Genomic DNA, 16,840 nt, shown 5'->3' with positions numbered 1-16,840 from the left:
AATGACATCACTAACTTGTCATGATTCTCGTGACAGGGATTGGTTAATGTTCATTACCCACCTCTGACCTGTTTGCTGATAGGACAAGGGGATGAGGGAGTGCTTTGAAATAGCTGTGGGAGGAGAAAGCGACACCATCCCACTTTGACAGATGGGCTCGGTCTGCATTGAGCTCACAAAATATCTCAACATTGCAAGTACCCTAATTTTTCAAATCTTTACATGTATGAATATATTTATGAAAAGTATATTTTAAGGCAAATCAGATAAGAATAATCTGGAGTCTGCAATCCTTCCTGTGAAGGGATACAATTTTTCTTCATTTACTGAGGAACCATACATATCAGTGAAAAATATGCCATTTTACAGTCGTCATATTAATTATTACCGGCACGCTTTTACCAACTTTCACATCTCTTGGAATCACGGGACGGCCCACATCACATTTGCATTAATAAGTGTTTATCCCACCAAACTGTTACCTTTAATAAAAGCCTTGAATGAAAGTTGTAACATGTACGCTGTTCATGATATGCAATAAGATCCATTCCTCCCATTTAAGCAAACTGCAATTTCACAGGGTTCTCTCCCTCTTGGCTCCACCTTTTTTTAAGTTTCATTTCTCTTGGTAGGCGTGTGACCAGCTGAGCCGGGCCAGTGTTTAGGTCTGCCTCCCTCTTCAAAGCCCAAGAGACAATATGGGATTCTGTTAATGGGACTTGTGATCTCAAGTGCTGCAGAACAGACCTGACTTTATCTGGTCTCCACTGCAATTCTGATCTAAAAAGTATTCCTGCTTGTATTTTTAAGCAAGAGCCATGGTGGATGAATCTCCAGGGCAACAGAGGGAGGTCCTGGAGGTTAGTTTCAAATTTAGAGAAATGACCGTCCATGTACCCTGCAGCAAACAGCCTGTAAAGTGGTACATGCATGCATTTTAAATACATTTTACAAGGCACACAGTTTCAAAAATACATGTGTATTACGTTGAACTTGTCCTTATTGTTATGAGAACACCATGCCCAAGCTTGAAAGTCTATTGGGCATTTTGCTTAGCATACTGTCACTTTGGAGGGAAAAATGAAAATGACATTCTTTTATTTAATACACATGAAATGCTCAGTTTCACTTCAGCTGCTTGGAGCATAATTCTAGTATCCCATTGAAGATACTGGGCCTCATTCCGAGTACGGCGCTAACCAATGGCGCTATTAACGCCTTGGTTGACGCCGTACCCGGACCGGCAGCGCCTTGGTGGATGGCGGAATTACCGCCCCATTCCAAGGTTGGCGGGGCGGTAATTCCACATTCACCAAGGCTCTTCCCCATTCCCAAATGAGCCCCCATAGGGCTCAATGGGAATGGGGAAGATGCAAATAACGGTGATCGTTCATTACGGTCACCGTTATTGGCTTGGAGGCCCCTTTACGCCCTCGACTTTAACACCTGTTCAAAGCAGGCGTTAAGGGCGAGGGCGCAAAGGGAACTCGGAGTATGGCGGTAAGGGATCACCGCCATCGGTCTCGTTTCCGGTGGCCGCTATCCCTTACCGCCATACTCGGAATGAGGCCCTGTGTATTGCAGTTTCCTGATGTGTAAGTGCAGCTCTCCATGGATTGAATCAGAACATCATTGCCACATATCTTTCTTTACTTCCTGCGCACATTGCGCACATCTTAGCATTTCGTATTCAGGCCCACTTTCTTTCCTTTATAATTTAGGTTCCATAGGCCTTATGTTGGACCTCATGTCTGTGCTGGCCTCTGTATTCCGGTGGGCATGGACAAGTGACTCCGGCCTCTTTCTGGCCTTCAGGGGCTATATTTCACCCCACACAGTGGCTTATTATCCGCAGCCTTAAAAGCATGAAATTAGCAGAGAGAAGTAGGGAAATGTACACCTCAAAGTGAGTTCACACTGTTGCTCAATCAGGTTGGGTCTGTGGTTCATTGGACTAATGCATCCACTACAGGGGCAGGTTCAAAACTCAGCAGGTCCATTGATCCCTTTATCCTTTTGAAGTCGATAAAAAGAGTACTGTAAAGTTGGGGAACAAAAAACATCTGATACGTGCCAGGATCCCCGCCTGGGGTGAATGTGTGCTCAACAAATACACATGTTATATTTAGGCTGCCTACAAATATCTAGCAAAATCCTTCTTTTTTTAAAACCAGCATAGTGCACTGTACGCCTTGCTTACACTTCCAGCAACTCAGTTACAAGGTAAAACTGTTTTCTAAAACTAAAAATCACCAGATTTAGCCTATTTAGTATTCAACGGAAAACTGAATAGTTTCATTTTGTATTAACCCAAAGCCGAATATGAGCCCAAATAGTTGTTTCATTTAATAAATCATGTTCCAAACTTGAAAAACACACTCTTTAAAACTAAAAATAGAGCCTGTTTTATATGTGTTCCCATGAGTAATGCATTTATCTGATGTTGTGGAGAGGCGGTATATTGTTTGTAGTTTGCAGTGCTTTTGTTTTGTGGTGAAGGTATGTGTCTTCTTTCATCAGTGTTGGGTGGTGGGTATGCAGAGTATTATAACCTTTTTTAGTAGGGCTAGTAGGGGGGTGTCTGAGTCTTTTTCTGTGCGTTGGGTTGTTCCATTGGGTTCATCTTTATCAATGGGGTTTGGCGTCAAGTATTTTATTTCTCTATGTGCTCTAGTTTCAGAGTTTCATATTATGTTGTGTTGGTGGTTTTCCTTGGCTGGTGTTCTCTCTTTAGCTTGGTGAGTTAAAGAGTCAGAGAATTTGTGGTGGTCTCAGTTCTGGTGTGATGTGTTCTCTCATAGTGAGTCTGAGGAGTAGTCTTGCTGTTGCATTCTGCATTCATTGAAGTTTTCTCATAAGGTATTTTAGCATTCCGAGATAGGCACTGTTGTGCGTAGTGTATTCTTGACATGACGAGAGAGATGATGGTGAGTGTTCTGTGTGAGAAGGTGAAGAAGGGGTGTATCCTCTTGATTGAAGTGGAAGAAGCATTTCTTAACTACTCTGTGGATTTGTGGCTCTAGTGTTAGATTGTTGTCCATTAGTTTCTGAGATGTATGACTACTTTGGATGGTTCTGGTGGGTTTCCTAATTCGGTAGACCTTGGTATGTGGTTTCAATGGGTGGTTGGGTGCGATCCTGACTTCTGTTTCCTCTGGATTGTGCTTAAGGCTGTTGGTGCTCATCCACTGGGTTTGATCAGTGAGGTAGTTGGTGAGTGTTGGGTTTTGTTCTTCGCTGGCATTTATTTTGTAGATGATTTGAGTGTCATCTGCGTAGCTGTAGCAGGTGAGGCCATGAAATTGAAATCTCTTGTGAGATGTAAGGTAGTTTAGCTGGAAAGTACGTTTTAAACCTTCCTTTCATCTCAAATAGAAATGCATAAAAGGACCTGCCCACTCATGCAGGATACAAGTACACGAGAGGTTTGTGGACTCCATCTCCCTAAAATTTTAAAAGAAGGGACTTCTGTCCCATAGGTTCAACATGGGAGAGACTTCCCCAAGAGATGCAGGTAAGACAGGTGTAGGGTTTTCATATGTGGGAAAACCTAGCATGTGACTGACTGTCCCCAAATACAACAAGCTCTAAGAAGGCACTTGCATGTTAGGCTGTCACTCAATTTGGTCAAATCTCATTCCACTGTCAAGTATCCCATCTACTTCCCACCACACTAGCGGATGCAAAAATATCTGGCTTAACCCTTGATGCCAAAAGACCAGCAGATATCCACATGCAAGAATGTGCTCGTTTCTCACAACGTTTCTGTTGATGCAGAGTCAGACCCTTGCCCCATTTTATAGCGATTTTGTGATCGGTACACACATTACAAAATCTGTTTTTTTTAAAAATGCCAATCACCTTAAAAACACCCACTTTTTAACACCAGTGGAAAAAAAAACAAAAGATCTGTATTTTAAAAAATAAAGATGGAGCGACTGGGAGGGTATGCAAAGAGGGGCTGATGGGCCAGAGGACAGAGAGGCCAGGGAACAGAGATGGGAAGCTGAGCTGGCAGATCAGAGACGGGGAGGGTGCCAGTGATGGAGATGTGGACCAGAGAGGGAGAAGTGTGGCAGAGAGGGAAAAGTGGGCCATAGAAGGATGAATGATGGGAAAGAGGGAGCAAGTTGAAGATTGGGAGAGAGGATGGGACAGAGAGTGAGATAAACTGGGAGAAATGACATGAGAGGCAGAGGAGCCAGAGATTGGGAGGAGACAGTGTAAAGAGAAACTGAGAAGGAATCGTGGAGTGGAGCTTTGAGTGGTTGGCAGTGGCAGCAGTGGACCCCAGTTTTGTATCGGTGCTTACTCCTTGGAGGTGGACTTTGCAGCAGAGAGGCAATGCAAAGCAATAAAACAACCGGTAACATGCGCAGCGCCACATGGAGTAGAGAATTCAGTGGTTGGCAGTTGTCGGCGAGGGATCGGCAGGGCAGCGCCGAGTTCCGCTCCTGACGGGATTCTCACTTAGGGAACCAGCCGTGTATGTTTTATTTGGCTGCCTATCGGTCCGTCTGCTTTGCTACTTGTCTGTGCAAGCTCGCGTGTGTGAATTGATACCAGCTAATAAGTTCCAGCTCAACGATCAAAACCTGCAGTTTTGGCCGGAATCTGAAAACTATACTATTACAACTACTTGCACACAGATCCATGTATTTACAGTTGGGACATAAAGGGACCTGGATTCTGTATGCTTGATGCAGACTGTAAAAAGAAGGAGCAGACCATAAAAACAAGGAGGAGCCTATTGGGTTTGTAAAGCCGAGACTGTTGGAGGGTCTGCTTCCTTTGATCCTGGTGCGTGGTTCCCACATGGCTTTCATGCTCCTGGGAGACTGCGGGATGCCCCTTCTTTGATCGGCGTCCACTCCATGCTGACATAAATCTTTTTAAATAATCAGATGCTTCCCTTTGTCCCTCAATTTCTGTTTTTCCGTCATTTGATCGTTTAATACTCATTTCTGAGTTGTACTGTATTACTTGGAACCAATGGCTTTTTATTTTTTTATTTTTCATTTTACATAAAAATTGAAAGACTTTATAATTGAAAAGGAAGGCATTCTTTTCTGTTAGCTCGGCAAAGCATGCAACAGAGATCCAGACGCCATAGATCCACCCAATGTCAAACTGGATATTAAATTATGCCTCCTATTGCAAATGATTATATGTATATTGGCCTTCGCCAAGTCGCATAAAACTGTACGCGAATAACTCTCTACGGCAAGGTATCGATCTTAGAAATTGATGTAAGCCGCCATCTTGAATCAAACCGCCATTTTAGGTTCTCTTGCTGTGTAAAAGTCACCCTGTACATCAAAATGGTGGACGATGCCATTCCGAACAGAATCTAGGTCGTTTTGACCTCCGTACAGCTAATGTATAACTTGCCTGCAAGCCACTTGTTAGGGTCGTGAACTGAGACCTTGTCCTTCTGTTGACCTGCATGTAAATAGACTACCTGTATCACGGAGCTGATCTATGTACATACTAATGAATAAATTAGAATTGACCTGGCAGAGACCCTAGACCAGTTATACATTCCTGGAATGGTTAACCCGCGAAGGGGTTGAACAACAGGCTGGAGAAATGTATAAAAGCCTCAATGTCCCAATATACAGCCTCTCACTGAATACATCGAACCCCGTTGATGTTCGTTGTGTTGCACTGAGGGCCGATAGCTATCTGACCTGTCAATTGACTTTGTCATTGCTTGACCTTAAAATAAAGTACTTTGTATGTTCCTTTGTAACCGGTGTTTGCTGTGTTTCCTTTGGGTTTCCCGGCCTTATATTATTTTCTTCTTTTCACAGTTGACGCCCGAATAGGGACCCTCAAGATTGATGCAGGACCATTGAAGGTTGACGCATGCTATCGGACCGCGATCGGATGGTGTGATACTACGGGCCCGACTGAACGAGACGCAACACCTCTACAGCGCTGCGCGATCCGATCCTTGGACGATAGCCGTGCAGTCTGAGACGGCATCTTGACGAGGGTCCACTTTTGAGGCGGGCAGATTTGCCGAAATCACCAAACACAAGGTAAAATTTGTTAGGTAAGTTCTTTGATAAACCGTACGGTCCTCCTTAGGTTTGGTCAAGTGAGTCGTGACCCGACTCTTAATTTAACCCTGACAATTTGAATTTGGCGCATTGTATCTGCAGACACAATTATTGACCAGGTAACACCAAGTTTTTGAGAAATGCCTGGGAAATTGTCTAGCTGCTTTAGGGCATTATTCTGCAGCGAACGACAATCTTTGGAATTTAGCCGACCGGCACAACAGGAGGGGTCGCCGGCATTTACTATGTATTGTAAACATGGCATTGGAAGTGTAGTATTTAATGATATTTGGCACAGACAAACCAGACATGCCTCTAAACTTCAGTGGCCAATCAATGGTAGTTTTGAGATCCCTCGTATTGAATACTTAGAGTCGGTCTTGTTAAAGGAAAAGGCCAGAGCTGCAGCATTTGATGTTCTACAGAATTGGAAAAAAGAAACGTTGCAGCAGCTTAAGAGTAGGGGAAAAAATGTGCGCCGCCATAAAACGAACGCTGAAAACAGTCTGAGTCAGTTAAGAATATGGATAGGGCTTTCTCACTCGGTATTCAGAAAATCTATCCTTCTAAAGACCTTCATGTTTCTGACGAGTTTCTAGACAAATTGTTAAATGAGCGAAGGCCTGGTGCCTCTGCACCACCTCTGTATGATCCTCTTCCTGTTGCTTTGCCTCTTCCTGCTGTTATTCCTGCACTCCCTGCTCAACCTGTTGCTCCTATTATTCCGGCTGTTGTTACTCCGCCTGCTCTACTACCTCTTCCCATTGCATCAGTAATAACACCTCCATTGAATCTGCCTGCACCTCCACTCCTGAGTGGTTCTGTACCGACTGTAGTTGATCAGGGTGCGGGGTCGAAGGTTGTTACTCGTAATACTGTCCCTACAGCTAAAAAGCGGGATTTGTTTGCATGGGCTTAGCATTGTATGGAGAGAGATGATCGAGCTAATGTTTTTGCCACACTGTCTAATATGGATAATTTTCCTAAGAAAAATGTTTTTATTGAAGGTTTAGGGATTCGTTTATGCGTAATGTGGGGTAAATTAAATAATGTGGATCTCCCACAAGGGCTGAGGGATCTGAATACTTTAGCACTATGAAGAGATACTGTGGAGAAAGTACATTAGCATGTTGAGAGGTTGTTTGAGTATAGGAGAGATTTGGAGAAGTTACGGAATGAGGATGACGAAGAGGAGAGTATGTATGTACAGAAACGATTTCTTCCGTGTCGTAAATGGGCATCTGAGGAAGCACAAATTTGTACAAGAGATGCGATTAGATGGATTTCGGATTTATCGATAACTCCGGTTGAGGTATATGACACATATAGTCAATATTCGCTAGAAATGCAGAGGAAGGTGATTCAGGTAATAGTAGAGTACCTGCAGGATGAATGTGTGAGGAAGAAGGTTAGTTGTCCCACAGAGTTACTGGGTATTTTTAAGAGAGCTTTTTCACTTGACACTTCTTCGACTGCTTTAGCGCTCAACTTAGCTCTGTTGCTTAGTAAGCGTTCGGAGTGGCCTATATCTCAGTTGCCTATGAGAGAGGTACCTCTGACATTTGTCCCAAAAGTTGAAATTGCCGCTAATGCTGCAGCAGGTATAGCTGCTGTGGACATTCCTGCACATTATGTATCACAGTTTGTTCACGTCCCGTTTTCGCGACAGGAAGTGAACACTATTAGGCAATCTATTCCCAACATTAGGAAAAATCCGACAGGATTCTATAAAGAGATAGAGTCTGTCTTGCAGTCCTCAGTGTTCACCCTAGGCGATATTGACTTGTTATTCCCTGTACTCTTGCCCGTAGATTTGTGGAAGCAGGTTAGAACAATAGATGATGCACCTGGGTTGGGAGATACGTGGGCTAATATAACTAGGCTTGACGGGGAAAGGCCAGCTGGTGAGAGACCGCCTCAGGTGATACTCACTTTGCCTGACAGAATCATTGCGAAATTAAAAACTATAATTCCCGAAAAAAGAATAATTTGGGACAAGCTTACGGCCTGTGTCCAAGGAAAATCTGAGGGTGCCACCGAGTTCTTTAACCGGTTTGAACAAGTATTCTCGGACTTCAGTGGACAGGGTTTAGGCACAGAATCTGTGAAAAGGTTATTTGTGGACAAATTTGTGCGTGGACTGCTGCCTGACATCCAGTCACAGATTATGTCTTCCGAGAGCGCTTGGCAGGCGAAATCCCAATCAGAAGTACTGCACATGGCTCAGTACTACGAGAACCGTGTCAATAATGAAAAAGCTAGAGTAGAAAAGAGAAAAGGAGACTTAAAGACTAAAGTATTGTTACAACAAATTGTTAGAGGCGCCAGAGGGGGTAGTTTGCAGATTAGAGGCCAGTATGTTCCACAAGGGAATGTGCCCTTGGGTCCTGTGAACATTAACCAGTGTGCCTATTGTCGCCAGGAGGGTCATTGGCTTGCACAATGCCCCGTCCTTCGACAGAGGTCGAATAACACATTTGGGAGTATGGGTAGACGACTCAGAGCTCGCCCCGGGGTGGGGGGCCCTGGTAGAGGTCATTTTTCACAGGATCCTCAGCAACCTTTTTCACAGGGCAATCAGACTTCGAGTGTGGATACTAGAAACATATTCAATCACCCTTCTGCTGCTTACCTCACTGAGGAGCTTCCTTCTGATGATATTCTGTTTCGTTAGGATTGTCCGAAGCAGGGTTTGGAACCTACACCTATTCCCGTTAGTCAGAAAGGTCCCTATGTTGAAATGGTAGTGGGAAATAGGAAAAATCAGTTCTTGATAGACACTGGAGCACAGAAGTGCTCCATTGATCATTCTCGGGTTCCAAACTTTTCACTGTCAGGGCAAACCAATGTCTCCATAGGGTTTTCTGGCACACCAGTCATTTGTCCAGTTTCTTCGCCGGTACCTATTTCTTTGGGTCCCTTTATGGACCATTGTCCCTTTCTTTTGACTTCGAATTGTGGAGAGAATTTGTTGGGGTTGAATCTGTTGAAGGAATTAAATGCGGTAATTTATTGTTCATCTGATGGAGTGCGTTTGACGATTCACCACAGCAGTTTTCTGTTTCACAATTTTTGACTAGACCTTTGCCACCAGAATTCAGTAATGTTCCGGAGTGTTTGTGGGCGGCTGACGACAATGATGTCAGTGTTCTACAGATTGAGCCTGTTAGAATAGTCTTGAAACATGGTATTAAGCTGCCACGTATTCCGCAGTATAAGATCTCGGTTGAAGGTGAGCAAGCTTTGAGGAGCCTTGTTTCCGATTTTGTGCATCGTGGGGTGATTGAGGAGATTACAGGAAGTTTGTACAATAGTCCGATCCTACCCGTGTACAAAAAAGGCGATAATGCTATTCTGTTTCGTTTTATAATTGATTTGTGTGCCATTAATAGAGTTGTCGCTCCACAATATCCAATTGTGCCTGATGTGACGACGATATTAACTATAATTCCAGCTACGGCTACTTACTTTAGTGTTGTGGACCTGAAGAATGCTTTCTTAAGAATTCCTATACACAAGGACAGTAGATATTTGTTCGCGTTCACCTTAGGGGGACGCTCGTTCACATTTACTCGTGCACCTCAAGGTTACAACGAGAGTCCTAACATTTACAGTAGGGACTTGAAAGAACAGCTTGATACTCTTGAATTACCCACTACTTGTACGTTGTTTCAGTACGTTGATGACTTGCTTTTAGCAGCAGATTCTGAGAGCTCTTGTAAAGAGGGCACTGTATTGTTGTTCATCCATCTAGCTAAGCATGGTCACAAAGCTTTGCTTAAAAAGTTTCAATATTGTTGCCAGGAAGTCGCCTATTTAGGCTACCTCCTGTCAAAGGAGGGAAGAAGATTGACACCTGAAAGAATAAAACAAATTTCTGGCATGTCTGTCCCAAGTACACAGAAGGAAGTCAGAGCCTTAATAGGTATGGCTTCTTACTGTAGGTTATGGATCCTAAACTTTTCACTAGTGATAAAACCGATGGTGGCTTTCACAAAGAAGGGCATTTCTTCGCCATTTCCATGGACATCGCAACATCAACAATCATTTGAGCTTCTCAAGACTGCATTATGTTCTGCACCGGTTTTGGGTACACCAAATTACAACAAGGCCTTTGTGTTGTTTGTGCATGAATGTGATGGATGTGCTTTGGCTGTATTAACACAGGAACATGGAGGGAAGAATAGGCCGTGCGGTTACTACTCTTCCGCCCTTGATCCTGTTGCATGCGCTTTGCCAAGATGTTTGTGAGCTGTCGCTGCTGCTGCCGCATCTGTAAAACAGAGTGAGGGAATGGTTCTAGGCCATGATCTAACCCTGATGGTGCCTCACTCTGTAGATGTTCTATTGAACAAAACCCAAACGCAACACCTCACTTCCGCACGATTGTACGAGATATGAATTAATTTTGTTTGCTCCCCACATACAAATTAGGAGGTGTTGTGTTCTTAATCCGGCTGAACTCCTACCTTTCCCGCAAAATACTGTTTGCGGTGATGATGAGTCACATGACTGCCTGTATACTACTGAACAAGAAACGAAGGGCAGAATTGATCTTAAGGACACTCCTTTGGATAATGCGCAAGGGGAGCTATTTTGTGATGGCTCCTGTTTCAAACTTCCGGATGATACATCCACAGCTGCTTATGCAGTCACTACATTGAGCACGGTTGTAGAGACCAAGCGAATTACACATAACTCCGCAGAGATTATAGCATTAACCCAAGCTTGTGAGCTTTCCGAAGGGCTAAGAGTGAATATATATACTGACAGTCGGTATGCTTTTGGGGTGGCTCACGACTTTGGTCAGAGAGAGGGTTTCTAACTTCACATGGGACCAAGATTCAGCATGGCCCCCTGATAGCACAATTGCTCTCGGCGCTCGCGCTCCCTAGTCAGTTAGCGATCATGAAATGCGCAGTGCATCGCAAGATCACAGACGATGTAGGAAAAGGGAATGCTTTCGCTGATCAGATAACCAGACACACTGCCACAGATCTTTGCACAGAAATGTATGCTCTAAGAGAAACTAGGGATGTCTATGTAATGGACGAGGATATTGGGTCCGTGTGGGATTTCCAAGCTGATGCCACAATGGAAGAATCTAAGAAATGGGCTGAAGGCTTGGGGAAATTAGATGATGACGGGTGTTGGGTGGACACAGTTGAAGGGAAATGGTTACTTCCTAATGCCTACATAGTCATGATGGTTACTATGGCAAATGGTGCCACACATGTGTGTGCCCAACAGATTACGAAAATGTTAGAGAAAGTATGGGTAAATGATAAGATTTCAAAAATTGCTCAGCATTATGTCCAAAATTGCATGATTTGCCTACAGCACAAAGTGGGGAAGGGGACGGTAACTCCAAGGGGTAGCTTTGGGCCTCCTTCTGTCCCGTTTGAAGTGATCCATTTTGATTTTATTGAAATGGAGCGGTGCAATAATTTAAAATATCTCCTTGTGGTCATTTGTGCCTTCAGTAAATGGGTTGAGGCTTTCCCTGTCAAAGATGCTACCGCCATGACCACTGCAAAAATTATGATAAAGGAGTACTTCCCGCGGTTTGGGTTGCCAAGAGTCATCTGGTCGGACAACGGTCTACATTTTGTTGCTGCTGTAATTTTACAGATATGTACGGCACTACATATTGATAAGCGATTTCATTCGGCTAGACATCCTCAAAGTGCCGGGTTGGTGGAGAGACATAACGGTATCCTAAAAAACAAACTCGCTAAGACGTGTGCCGGTACCAAACTAAAATGGCCAGACGCCTTACCGATCGTGTTATTAGCCATGCACACTACCCCTCAAACTAAGACTGGTCTCTCTCCATTTGAGGTGGTGATGGGGAGACCTGCCAATATTTGGGGTCTTCCGAAACCTAAAGAACTGAGAAATGTTGAAAATGTATTGCTTTCAGACTACTGTAACCAGTTGACTAAAAATCTGTATTTCATTTATCATCAGGTATGATCAGCTTTACCTGTACGATATGAGGGCCCAGGACACAACATACAGCCTGGAAGCTGGGTCCTGGTGAGAGCATACGAGCGGTCTTCTTGCCTTGCGCCTCGCTGGCGGGGATCATTCCAGGTCTTGTTGGTCACCCAAACGGCAGTGCGGGTGGCTGGAAAGAAGAACTGGATACATGCGATGCATGTCAAGAAACTTCCTCACCCGACGCTGCACGTTACAGAAGAAACAGAAGCCCTCGCAAACGCTGCAATCTATGATCCTGAGGCAGCAAATAGCACTGTGAGTGAGTCGGAGAATCTCTATGAGCCCGTGGGGCTTGGGGAACCGTCCATTTTGTCTCCACACTCTTTGGAAAAGTCATTTCCGGAAACCATTGCTTCGAATTCTGCAACTTCCGTTGCCTAAGATACGTTGCTTCCCTCAGGGAGTGATGTTACCTTATTTCCGGATCAAACAGTACCGGGAACCACCAGATATAATCTTCGACGGAGAAAATAGACCTACAGCACGGTTCGACTGTGAATTCAAAAGAAGGAAAGAATAATCAAGGGCTTGTTTTTGTTGCCCAAATTTTAGAAAGGGGGATCTGATGGCTAGGGTTGTGGGAGCCGACTGGGGGGTCACCAGCAACGAACATTGGGGTTTCCATCTGAAGACTACGAGGCCTGCCACCGCTACTGCCCGTATTGGACTTGTAAATAAGTGGGTGACCAACTTGGACAATGAACAATGTGCCTGGGCCCCGAAAACATAGTTCTGTGTTTTGATAATAATAAATGGGGTTTTTATAGTAACTGCTTTAGGATTCTGGTACGTTGAGGAGATTTATCCTCTAGAGCCTCTTTTGCCAACTGAAATTGCACCTACTGTTTTTGCTCCTTTTGTACACCTGCATACTCTGTCACCTAGGGACTCTCAGCATAGACAGAAGTATCACAATAACAATATGATGCTGATTATGAATTCGACACATGCCATTTTTAACAAAACCAATTGTTGGGTCTGTTCACATTTTCCGCAACATGGGGATAAGGGGCTAGGTTGGTATATTCATCCCTTACCTTTAACGACTGCTTGTTATGCCTCTCTTAGAGCACTGTTCTTTGGCCGATGGAATGATAGCATCTCGGGGAACTTTGATGGAACTAATTTGAATGATTTCGAGAAACGTGTTCTGACTCTACTGGGATGCTCGCTTTTCGCAAATAGGAGCAAACTCAACGTTGCTTCAATTACGCCTTCTGATAGACTATCTCGTCCTTTCCAATCTTTGGTTTCCTTTAAAATGGCTCCGATAGGCAATAAGGATGCCGTGCCTCTTTTTTACTCTGCTAACCATAGCCCCGATTCAGTTTCTTTCTGCATACAGAGGAATGGTACCCGGTCAATGGGAGATTTTAAAGGCTGTGCCAACGTTGCAAATTTGATTGGGGAAGACAGACCTTTGTATGTGGGCGAACCTGTCTATTTTGTTTGCGGTAATGTAGCATTTCCATGGTTGCCCAGAGATTGGCAGGGAACCTGTTATTTAGGGATCCTGTTACCTGGTGTATTCATAGCAAGCACTTTGGAAGTTTCAAAGGCTCATCCACGACGGGACGAGAATGGTGATACCCCCCCACAAGTGATGGGAGAGATAGCGAAATCAGTTGTGCAATTTTGGGGGCAGATAGCAAATTCCGAAGACATCAGGAGACTAGCGAGAGTACTGGAGAGAACCATGAACCGGACCACAGATATACTCTATAACATGACATTAGAGCAGAAAGCGATAAGATTAGTAGCACTCCAGAACCGGATGGCATTAGATGTCATTCTGGCTGAACGTGGTGGAGTATGTAAATTAGTGGGGTCCGCTTGCTGTGTTTTTGTACCAGACTCATCCCCAACCATTTTCAAAGCAATTCAGAATCTGCACATCCTTAGCTCAGAAGTGCATGTTCCCGAGGGGAACTGGAATCTTAGTGCTTGGTTTTGGGATTTCTTGCGATCTTGGGGTTGGAAGGTACTTTCAGTTTTGTTGATCATTTTGGGAGTGCTGCTATTCCTTTGTTGTTGTATCTAGTGTCTGCCTAGTGTATGTTCGATGCTAGGGGGATGTTGTGCTCAGGCGATAGGTACGATAGGACACAAAGTATATGCCCCGGATAAAACTTCCAAGGAGTATGTGTTAAAAGAGATCTTAGTGAACGACCTGATGGCCATAGATACCTCTGACAGCGATTCAGGGTGTATGGACGTTGACGTATGGAGTTACTTGCAAGGAGATCAGAAGTAGTCTTAGCACTTGGCATAGGCCAAAAGGAGGGTTTGTCAAACTGGATATTAAATTATGCCTCCTATTGTAAACGATTATATGTATATTGGCCTACGCCAAGTCGCATAAAACTGTACGCGAATAACTCTCTACGGCAAGGTCTCGACCTTAGAAGTTGATGTAAGCCGCCATCTTGAATCAAACTGCCATTTTAGGTTCTCTTGCTGTGTAAAAGTCACCCTGTACATCAAAATGGTGGACGATGCCAATCCGAACAGAATCTAGGTCCTTTTGACCTCTGTACAGCTAATGTATAACTTGCCTGCAAGCCACTTGTTAGGGTCGTGAACTGAGACTTGTCCTTCTGTTGACCTGCATGTAAATGGACTACCTGTATCAACGGAACTGATCTATGTATATACTAATGAATAAATTAGAATTGACCTGGCAGAGACCCTAGACCAGTTATACATTCATGGAATGGTTAACCCGCGAAGGGGTTGAACAACAGGCTGGAGAAATGTATAAAAGCCTGAATGCCCCAATGTACAGCCTCTCACTGAATACATCGAACCCCGTTGAAGTTCGTTGTGTTGCACTGAGGGCAGATAGCTATCTGACCTGTCAATTGACTTTGTCATTGCTTGACCTTAAAATAAAGTACTTTGTATGTTCCTTTGTAACCTGTGTTTGGTGTGTTTCCTTTGGGTTTCCCGGCCTCATATTATTTTCCTCTTTTCACACCAAGGCAATGGAGGGGCTGTTGATGGCAGAATAGACACAGATCATTCAAAATCAAAGTCCAATCCATTTTGAGGAGGAAGCAGGCTCTTTTTCAATAGAAAAACTCTTCTCAAACGTATTTAAAACATGTTTCTCAGATTTTCTCCTATCTGCAAAATCTTATAGTCAGAATTAAATGACAGGTAATTGCTGAATAGCAGTCGCATGTCTCAAACAAATTTTGCCACTGCGTTGTAGCAACGTTGATTGTGCAGAACATCCACTGATGGCTTTGAAACACTGTCTCTGGTGTTCTGCAATGTGGTTTTCACACTGTCCAGTCACATGGGGCGAGACACAAGTTTGGTATACAAAGGGCTCTTGATGTGGGGTCGGTAGAGAAGATCGGGCTCTCCTCCTCACAATGCACCATTAGGAGCAGTAACTCGCATTTCAGATTGGGAGGAGCAAAAGACTCAGAAGGAAAAAGTACCAGCAAAATTGAAGCAAGTAACCCTTTCTCTACTGGACTTCATTTGATGGGATTAGAAGGCACCCCCTTGTTCCCGGCAAGTGTTGGCAGGTACCCACATTGGGAGGAACAAAAGACACTAAGGAATTAGTACCAGCAAGAAAATGAAAGCAATCAACAATCTTCTCCCAATTGCTGGCCAAAAAATTAAGAACTTCTTCAGCAAACAAATATGTGCTAGCACTGAAATAAAATCAATAATCCCAGTGAGGGGGATTGCCACGCTAGAATACTTTATGATGCATGGGGATATACGGGTGACAAGAAACACTGAACCCCAGGACCTGAACATCATTGAGTTTGCTCACCTTGCATTGGACAACATTGAAAACATGAACTCAGACTCAGTAAACCACAGTGCATGCCACAGTGTTGTAAAACAGACATGTAACACATTTATTGGGGTGTCACCTATGGAGCAAACCAATTTTATCGATGAATATACAAAAAAACAGCAGTGGCTTAGAGATAGGGGCCTTACTCCGGAGGCTAACGATGAATATCAGGAATCAGAAGAAGAAGCAGTTCACTACACCCTCAGGGAAGTAGATGACAAAATCTGTCTAACGCAACCTACAGTTTTAGCATTGAACATGGTTCTCAGCTTGTTTGTTAACTTATATGATAATATTTGGACAGAAGTGAGAACTCATACTGAATTAATGAGTGAAATGTATAACAGACTGGAAAGTGTTGAAAATAATTATGTATCTGCAGTAAATCAAAGGTCCTTAATAGGAGAGGAGGTTCCCCTGACGGGTGTCTGTCCAACGTTAACCACCCGATGGATATGGTAAAGGGGAATGTGGAAACTGAGGTTGTGAAATCCACCGAGGGCCCCTCTGTCAATGGTGGAACAAACCAGACTGGAGTGGTTGTAACGGTTGATCCTGCTATTATAGATCTGACCACAGATGAGGCCCTCAACACAGCAGATAGGCATAATACGATCGAAAGAGTGTATAAGGCTAAGAAATCAAAACATTTTTAAAAACATAAAAAAGTAATACTTCCTCACGTAAATATTTCCACAATCTCACCATACCAGAGTCAATGGTCAAGGGTGGAAATAGAAGAAATGGTTCACATAGGGTGATGACACCAGTCTTGGAAGAAAGCATGAGAGGGACCATCTCTGAAGTGATGGAAGATGCTTGTCGGGTAGATGAGAATCTGTTAACCTCAAGTAGCAACAAATGTAACCCCAGAGAGAATCCTGTTGCACAGAGCCTACAAGGCTTGAGGATTGAGATGGGGATTCAAAAGGACCCTTTAGCAGGACCG

This window comes from Ambystoma mexicanum, chromosome 2q (assembly GCF_040938575.1).
Source record: "Ambystoma mexicanum isolate Mex_15411 chromosome 2q, UKY_AmexF1_1, whole genome shotgun sequence".
Taxonomy (NCBI): Eukaryota; Metazoa; Chordata; class Amphibia; order Caudata; family Ambystomatidae; genus Ambystoma; species Ambystoma mexicanum.
The sequence above is the reverse complement of the archived record's forward strand: the minus strand, read 5'-3'. Positions refer to the sequence as shown.